This window comes from Tenrec ecaudatus, unplaced genomic scaffold, assembly GCF_050624435.1.
Source record: "Tenrec ecaudatus isolate mTenEca1 unplaced genomic scaffold, mTenEca1.hap1 Scaffold_555, whole genome shotgun sequence".
NCBI lineage: Eukaryota > Metazoa > Chordata > Mammalia > Afrosoricida > Tenrecidae > Tenrec > Tenrec ecaudatus.
The window spans coordinates 873592-883459 of NW_027459467.1; the positions used below are offsets into that span (position 1 = coordinate 873592).

Genomic DNA, 9868 nt, shown 5'->3' on the forward strand with positions numbered 1-9868 from the left:
CCCAAATTTAGGGATACATATGGAAACGAATTCAAAATGAGGGAGCAAAAAGGAAAAAGAAAAAAAGACATGAGATGCAGGACAACAGGGTACTAACCACCCAAGGGGAGGGTATAGTTTATCTCCACAGGGAAAGAGGGGCCAGAGTTCAGCCGGTGCAACATGACATGAATGAAACATACTAGCATGAAGAAGGGAACCAATAGAGAGGTTCGAGGGGCTGACCACAATCCCAACTACGTGGATAGTCTCCCCTCCACCCAGAAGAATGTACTTCAGAGGACCACACTGAAACTACAGCTCAGGGAGAGGGACATGTCTGATCAGAGCACACAGGTGCAAAGGAAGGGGGTGGAAGAGAGAGCGGGGCACATGCTGGGGCACATGCTGGGCCACCAAGCCCTGAGGACGATATCACAGCTCAGAACAGTCAATACAGAGAGAGGACTATAGGGCTGGCCCCACTACAAGGCACGACATCCCTCACTGACCCATAGCACTATGGGGAACAACACTGGAGACACTGGGAATTGTGTCCAATCTGAACCCACGACACCGAGGCAAAACACTAAAGGTGTGTGACAGAACAGCAAGGGGAGCAGAGCATTGAGTCCCAAGGGAATATGAAAAATAAACTTTGGGGCCAGAGAGTGGCACCTCATCACACTCCACCAGAAAACACTCCTAAAGGTCAACAAACAGACTTTGAACTATTACAGCAGTGGTTCTCAAACTTCCTAATGCCAGGAACCTCTAATAGAGTTTCTCATGTTGTGGTGACCCCCCCCCCAGCCATAGAATTATTTTTGTTGCTACTTCATAACTGTAATTTTGCTACTGTTATAAATCAGGCAACTCCTGTGAAAGTGTCATTCGATCCCCCCCAAAGGGGTCACGACCCACAAGTTGAGAACTGCTGATTCATAGGCTTTTCTTTTTGTTGTTGTTTTGTTTCTTTTGTTGCTTTTTTTTGCTGTATTATTTTTTGTGCATATTATTATCTCTGTGGGTCTATCCAGATAAGTTAGGCGGGACAAAGAATCTGGAGGAAAAACAATGGAATCGGCAGTTCCGGGATTATCTGGGAGAGGGGGAGTAGGGGAAAGGAAGTATGTGTTTACAAACCCAGGGGCATAGGAACAACAAATGATCCAAAATCAATGGCAAGGAGGGAGTGGGAGACCAGGTAGGGCTTGAAAAAGGGCAAAGTAACTAAGAGGAATTACTGAACCCCAAATGAAGGCTGAGAATGATAGTGGGACATGAGGAAAGGAATAGGAAATAGAGGCAAGAACTAGGAGGCAAAGGGCATTTATAGACGGCTAAATACAGGCATGTATATATATAAATATATTTATATATGATGATGTGCATATATTTATAGGTTTAGTATTAAGGTAGCAGATGGACTTTGGGCCTCTACTCAAGTACTCCCTCAAAGCCAGAACACTTTGTTCTATTAATCTGGCATTCCATGATGCTTGCCTTCCTGACAGGATTGCTGAAGACAAAGCGGTATATAAGCAAATGTGGTAAAGAAAGCTTAAGATGACCGGGTATCAAAAGATAAAACATCTGGGTCTCAAAGGCTTGAAGATAAACAAGCTGCCATCTAGCTCAGAAGCAATAAAGCCCACATGGAAGAAGCACACCGGCCTGTGTGAACACAAGCTTTCAGTGGAATTAGGTATCAGGAATCAAAGAGGAAAAATCATATCATTGTGAATGAGGGGGAGTTCAGAGTGGAGACCCAAGACCCATCTGTAGGCAACTGGACATCCCCTTACAGAAGGGTTATGGGGAGGAAAGCAGCCAGTCAGTGTGCAATATACCACTGAAGAAACATAAAACTTTCATCCAGCTCTTTGTTCTTCCTCCCCCCTACTACCATGATCCCAAAGCTACCTTTGAAATCTGGCTAGACCAGAGGATGTACACTGGTACAGATAAGAACTGGAATCACAGGGAATCCAGGAGAGATAAACCCATCAGGACAAATAATGAGAGTAGTGACACCATAAGGGTAAGGGGAAAGTGGGATAAAAAGAGGGAACCAATCACAATCATATGGGTCTGGGTCTCCACTCCTAACTCCCCATCATTCACAATGATATGATTTTTCCCCTTGGCATCAGCTGTTCATTTTTTCCCTCTCTCCCTGCTCCCCCCTCCCTCATGAGCCCTTGATAATTTATAAATTATTATTTTATCTTCTCTTACACTGCCCAGTGTCTCCCTTCACCTACTTTTCTGTTGCCCATCCCCCAGAGATAAGGTTATATGTAGATCTTTGTGATAGCTTTCCCCTTTCTACCTCCCCTTCCCTCCCGGAATTGCCATTCTCTCCACTGGTCCTGAGGGGTTCATCTGTCCTGGATTCCCTGTGTTTACAGTTCAAATATGCACTGCTGTGCATCCTGTGGTCTAACCAGGTTTTCAAGTTAGAATTGGGATCATGATAATGGGGTGAGAGGAAGTGTTTAAGAACTAGAAGAAGGTTGTGAGTTTCATTATTGCTACAGTGAAAAAAAAGGTTTTTATTTTATTTGGATCCATAATCCGTGGCAAAAACTATCAATAAATCCAAAAACATATTTTTTGGAGAAAATCTTCTATAAAGGATCCACTTGAAGTGTTGAAATCAACATGGGGAGCTTGGCTCAAGTCAGACCATGGTATATTCATTACAACATATCCATTTTTTTAAAAGTGGACAATGAGTAAAATTATATATTAATTTATTTTATTTTTTATTTGTGCAGAATATTGAATATACCACAGACAGGAAGAAGAATAAAAAAATTATCTTGGAAGGAGCACTAATGAAACATTTGGCTGCTAACTGCTCAGTCAGTAATTTGAAACTTCCAGCCACTTCACTGGAGAAAAATAAGGCTTTCTATTCCCACACATAGTTCCAGTGTAAGAAACCCACTGGGACAGCTCCACCCTCTCCTATTAGGCTGTTATGAATTTCAGTCCTCTCTATCACAGTGAGTTTGTACTTTTTTATTTTTAGTCTCTTCGAAGAAGTTCAGGAAAAATGTCATTAAAATCAAAGACGTTGAGGTATCATTCCCTCAGACATGAGACATATTACAGGAATGGAATAGTCCAGAGAAAAAAAACATGGTTGTTTTTTTTAAGTTTAACCAAAAAATAGAACCACATTCAATGGCTGTATTTTAACCATAGGGTGTAGTTTAACAATACAGGGGCTAATTATGGCAGGCATTGTGGAAATAGTGAAAGACTAGGCAGGATTTCCTTCTGTTGTGCAAAGGGTCATTACGAATGAGGAGTGTGTCTACCAGTCTAAGTGTCACCATCAATAAAAAGTAATTCCCACATATTGACCAACTGGATACATTGCCATCAGATTCATTCTGTTAATGAAGTCCTGAGACTATTACATTTCTAAACCGTGAAAGAGCTCAATATCCCATTTTTAGAAACCTATAGAAAATGTTTCACTGCATGAAGTGAATAAAGAAAACTGTAGGGCTGAAGAAATTCTGACACTAGACAATCGGATAACCCATGTCCTCTGGTAGAGCTTTATATCCAGACTCTACACAGGAAGTTCTGTTGCCCATCCCAATGAACCAAGTCCCAAACTATGAGGTTGACGCCTTACATAACCAGGCCTAAATCACATAAGGAAGATCATCCCAGTAATCCAGTGGATTATACCATACATACATTTGATAGCAATAGCTATCACGAAGCTTTATGAAGCCCCGTCTTTGTTCCCCTCCCCTGCCATGCTCTTACATTATAGACAACCCTCAGCTATTGGACATAGTGTTCCCAACAAGTCCTATCTAACCTTTATCTGGATAATGAAAATACCCTAGGCATCTTTAATACCATTTTGAAGCTCAAGCTTCTTGAAGTCAAATTGATGCATTCTTTACATACAAGAAGCAGAAGTCTAGAAAGTTTGGAGTTGGTTGAATGAATTTGGTTCACACACCAGCCAAATGTTGAAATCTTCCCTTGTCATGCATAAACGTGAAAGATAGTATTCCCAGGTTTTAGCTCCCTCAACTGGACGATATTTCTCTCTGGCAAATCTGTGACCTGAAACTTAGCAGTAGATAATATTGAGTAGGGCAAGTCAGTTTCTTGGCCTGTACTTCTTACCCTAAGTGCTTCCTTGTGGCCTCAAAACCATGCTCCAATCTGAGTGTTTGCATTAAATAGAGGACCCCCTCTAAATTTAGGGTACTCTCCCCTTTTCTTCAGCCCCCTTAGTTGACATTCATGTCAGACAGGAGATATTTCTTTATCTCAGAGGATGAATGGATTCCAGGTCTTCCCAAAATGAAAACAGTGAATCTCAAGTACTGTATAGACTTGGGAGGTAAATGCTTAGGTTGAGTATAGATCTACATTGTTAAAGGTTGTCCTACAGCATTAAACCACACAGATGAATTTGATATTACCTTAGGTGATTTTTCAGGCACAACATATTATTTCAGTCCAAGTCAATGAACTCACTGTGTCAATTGTTTTTGTGCCATTAAAACACTAGTATTGTGCTTTAAAAATAATTTAGAAAAGTGTGATATGTGATCAATGGTTTTGTTGCTGCTGTTATTTATTGTGCACTGTTTCTAGTAACAATTATTTCTCTTTTTAAAAACCATTTTATTGGTGGCTCATACAATTCTCACAATCCATACATACATCCATTTGTCAAGCACATTTGTACATGTGTTGCCATCATAATTCTCAAAACATTTGCTTTCTACTTGAACCCTTTGCATCAGCTCTTCAGTTTTCCCCCTCCCTCCCGTTTCCTCCCTCACTAAAGAACTCTTGATAATTTCGAAATTATTATTGCTTTGTCATATCTTATACTGTCTGACGTCTCCCTTCTCCCACTTTTCTGTTGTCCATCCCCCAGGGAGGAAGTTATATGTAGAGCCTTATAATCAGTTGCCCATTTAGAATTATTTCTTTCCATTTATGTTTTAGTTTATTTTTATACTTCATTATCTGAATATAACACAAACAAGCCCTTGCTTTCCAGAACTTAGAAAGATTTTTAAAGAAAATCCCCCCAATATTTTAATGATCATCTAACTAAAGAATCAGAAATTATTTATATGTATTTTAAGTAGTAGTCACACACTTGTTCATGTTTCTTTTTTCCCACTATCTCATCCAGCTAATTACTGTATGTTTATGTGTTGATACCAATGTAAATGTTTCTCTTACTGTGACATTCAACAGATTCTGAGTATTTCGTCAAAGTTCATCCTGCTTCAAACTCCTTGTATCCCATGGAAACTGTATAATATTTATAGTGTGTGAACAAATGTGTATGGTTAGTGGAGCACATTTAGAAGCCCACAGTAATAGAGTGTGGTACCACAGTAGAGTGTGGCAACCAGTGAAAGATGTTTTAGAGGTGAACAACAATAAATAAAATTAAATAAATCAGGAAATACTAGGGGGACTTGGCTAAGGCAGAGACAACCTTAACAAGAACAAAAGCCCAGAGGGAGGTGTATTTTCTAGTCTCTACAGCTCTTGTGTTTAAGGATGCCCAATGTTATGGCTTTTGTGAAAGACAGCACATTACCAATAAGGAATGACAAGGTGTAGGTAGACAGATGATACTAAGAGTCAAGGTGAATGAGGGAAGAAGCTTAAAAGTACATGAGATGAAGGAAGGTAATGGCTGATGCAGTCACTCTCTTCCTGCCTGTGGAGGAGAAATGCAAAGCCCTAGACTGTAGGCACAAGGTGCACAGCAGCACGGGGGAACTCCAGGGTGAGGTCTTGTGACTAGCTCTCAGAGGGTCTCTGCAAGCCTGGGATTATGACCACTTTTAGACAGCAGATGAAGCAACAGCAATCTAGTTGAGAGGAATTACTAATAGGTGGAAGAAGGACAAGCATGATGGTAGGGTAAGGAGGAAGGTAAAAGGAAACAGAAGATCTAGGAAGCAAAGCTATGGATAGTGGTATAAGCATAGGTCTGTGCATATGTAAATACATTAATTCTGAAAATAGAGATCTTGACCTACATGCATATATTTATAAGGCAATACACTAAGATAGTAGATGGACTTTGGGACTCTGCTCAAGCCCTCCCTCAATGCAAGAACACTTTGTTCTAACAACCTGACCTTCTTTGATGCTCACCATACCAGCATGATCACTGAAGACAAAATGGGTACGTAAGCAAATGTGGTGAAGGAGAATAGTGCCTGGCTATCAAAATATATACTATCTGAGGTTTTAAAGGCTTGAAGTTTAAAAGAGGCTATCTAGTAGAGAAGCAATGGACCCACATGGAAGAAGCGCATCATCCTGTGTGATCATGAGGTGTCAAAGAGATAGGGTAATAGGCTTCATAAGACCACAAAGAAGCAAGCAAAACCCCCCAACACATTGCTGAGAATGAGGGGGGTTGTAGTAGAGACGCCACCTCTATCTGTAAACAATGGGACATCCCCTTACAGAAGGGTCACACTGAAAGGATGAGTCAACCTGGGGGCAGGATAGCACTGATGAAACACAAATATTATTAGGTTCCTTGAGGCTTCCTCACACCCCACTATCATGACTCCAATTCTGCCTTTCCCTGTGGGCTAGACTGGAGCATGTGCACAGGTACAGAAAAGAGATAAGAGTTCACAACATACCGAATCTAGGAACAGGAATGGGAGTATTGATACCAGTCTGGGTAGCGAAAGGCAGGGAGGGGAGGGGAGGAAGGGGGAGCCAATCACAATGATAGACACATAACCACACACACACACCCCGGGGATAAACACACAAAACATGGGGGAAGAGAGATAGCAGTCAGTGCAAGATACAAAAATAACAATAATTTAATATTTATCAAGGGGTGACAAGAGTTGGGGGGGAGGAAGAGAGGGGATAAAAGGAGCTGATACCAAGGTCTCAATGGAAAGTAAATGTTTAGAAATGAATGATGGAAATATATGTACAAATATTCTTGATACAATTGAATTGTGGATTGTTACAAGTCCCCAATAAAATGATCTTTTTAAAAAAGCACATGAAATGGATTAAGGAAAGAGATGACTTATCATCCATTCTGTCATCTTGGACTAGAGCATGGGTTTCAAGCTCTCTAACTAATGTTGACAGAGGGAAAACGACACAAACAAGGAGACGGCTTATTGTCTTGGGTTCTAGGATATCCCATCCATAGTCTTGGTCTTCTAGGGAGACTGGATTAGCTAGTGTCTGGGCTGGAGTTTGTGAAACATGCTTAACCAGGAACTTGGAGCGAGGAAAACAAAATGAGTGTGGTGGGGAGAGGCTGTGCTTTGAGAAAGGAGAGCAGCATTAGTCTGAGTGGCTAGTTGGACATCATTGGCACAGCCCTTTTGTAACCCCCAGGGTGTTTCTGAAGGCAGAGGGGTGTGAGGTTGCAGTCCTAGGATAAAGGGTAAGGTTTAGGGCCCCTCTAAAACTGATCTGCAAGTCATGGTAATAAACAGATGCACAATTTGTTTTAGACTCTCTTATGCCCAGTCACCATGCATTTCTGGAATCTCCACGTCATCATTCCTCTAGGTCTTAGGGACAGCCTTCCAGCTCAGGGCTCTGAGACAGGTTGGTTTCAGAGGAAGGTGGACTTCCAGCTCCCTCCTTGATCAATATTCTTAATCTAAGCTTGACTAAGTATTAACTTCTTCTGGAAAGACTGTTAGCTTATGGAAAATTACAAAAGAACTAAAAGGTGATAATAAGTTCAATAGATGCATTATACTGGATAAATCTGCCTAACAAAGCCTCTTTAGAGTGTTGAAAAACAATGATGTTACTTTGAGGACTAGGTTTATCTGACCCAAACCATGGCATTGCCGATTACCGCATATGCATATATAAGTGGGACATTGAATAAGGGAGAAATAAGAAGAATGAATGTGGTTGAATTATAGTGCATGGGCATTCAAATAGGCAAACAAATCTGTTTTGGCAGAAGTAAGGTCAGGGTGCTAGTTAGAGGATAGGAAGTGAGAGCTCACATTAAATACTTTGGACATGTTATCAGAAGTGACCAGTCCATGGAGAAGGATGGTTTTTTTTTTTTTTTTTTTGGTAAATTAGAGGGGCAGTGACAAATAGGAATCCCTCGACTACATGGATTGACACAGTGACTGAAGCAATGGGTTCATCCTAAACTGTGAGGATGCTGCAGGGGTGGGCAGAGTTTCATTCCCTTGTGCACAAGGTCCCTGTAAGATAGAATGGACACCATCAGAACTATCAACAACAAGAGCCTCAGAAATTACTAATCAACACCCAAGGCGTGCACAAAATGCTAAATAGTTATGTTTACAAAAGTTATTTCCATGCCATCAAATGCACAAAAGCTCAGGAGACATTCACTGGAATTTAAGTTCTAGTTTAAAAGAAGGAATGGGCCCTGCCCACTCACTGCGTTCTTCCCTCTGCCTGCCTTCCCCGCTGCGGGACGCCTCCTCATACAGCCGGGAGCCCGGAGCCCGGAGCCATGGCCTCGGGCAACACCCTCTACAGCGCCATGGACAGCCCGGAGATGCCAGCCGAGATCGTGGAGCTGTGTGAGATCGAGGTGGAGACCATCCAGGTGGAGACCATCGAGACCACGGTGGTGGGCGAGGAGGACGTGGACTGGGACGATCGCGGAGGCAGGAGCGGCCATGGGCACACCGGCTACCACCACCAGCAGCAGCAGTCCATGATCGCGCTACAGCCGCCGGTCACCGTGGACCCGAGCCAGGTGCACCACCACCAGGAGGCGATCCTGGTGCAGACACGTGAGTTGGTGGTCGGCGCCGAGGAAGGCTTCGAGGGCCAGATCCCGATCCCAGTTCCAGCGCCGGCCAGCATTGGCGAAGAGGACGACGATGACTACATCGGCCGCAAGAGCAGCGGTAGCGACAGCTCTTGTGGGGCGGCGGCACCGGCAGGGGCGATGCGGGCAACAAGAAGTGGGAGCATGAGCAGGTGCAGATCAATCAAGACGCTGGAGGACCAGTTCTCTGTCACCCTATGGTCGTCAGATGAAAAAAAGGTCTTGACCATGAGACTGGCTGGGGAGCAGATCATTGGGGAGAACTCCCCTCCTGACTAATCGGAGTACATGATGGGAAAGATGCTCCCGCCCGGAGGGATCCCCGGCATCAACCTCTTGGACCCCAAACAGCTGGCAGAATTTGCCAGAATGAAGCCAAGAAAAATTCAAGAAGATGATGCTCCGAGAACAATAGCTTGCCCTCACAAAGGATGCCCGAAGGTGCTCAGGGACAGCTCAGCCAGGAGGAGGCACCTGGACACCCACGGCCCTGCGTCCACCTCTGTGCCGAGTGCGGCAAGGCTTTTGTCGAGAGCTCAAAGCTAAACGACACCAACTGCTTCGCACTGGAGACAAGCCCTTTCAGTATAAGTTTGAAGGCTGTGGGAAGCGGTTTCCCTGGACTTCAATTTGTGCACAGACGTGCAGATCCACGCGGGAGACAGGCCCTAGGTGAACAAGAAGTTTGCTGAGTCTACTGACCTGAAATCTCACATCTTAATACACGCTAAGGCCAAAAACAAGCAGTGAGAAACCGTGAGAAGGTACCTCCTTCTCAGCTCCAGAAGCCTTTTCCAGAAGTGACTGGCAGACAACGCGCCTCTCCTTTGTAGATTGTTTCCAGGAAAGAATTATAAAAATGAATCCTACATACCTAAGGGACATGTTTTAATAAAGTAGTAAACATTTTAAAAACACAAACTTTATTAAGATGACATTGTTAAGATACCCTATCTTGCTCCGTAATCTCGTTTCAAAAAAAAATAGTGTTTTTGTAAAGTGTACTCCCAGCAGGCGAACAGTTCATGAACTTCG

The 9868-nt window shown here is 43.0% G+C and overlaps 1 pseudogene; it reads left to right on the plus strand.

Annotated features, from left to right (window-relative positions):
* The first annotated feature begins 8509 nt into the window (after nucleotides 1–8509).
* Nucleotides 8510–9583, plus strand: LOC142436742 (transcriptional repressor protein YY1 pseudogene; annotated as a pseudogene).
* The last annotated feature ends 285 nt before the right edge of the window (nucleotides 9584–9868 follow it).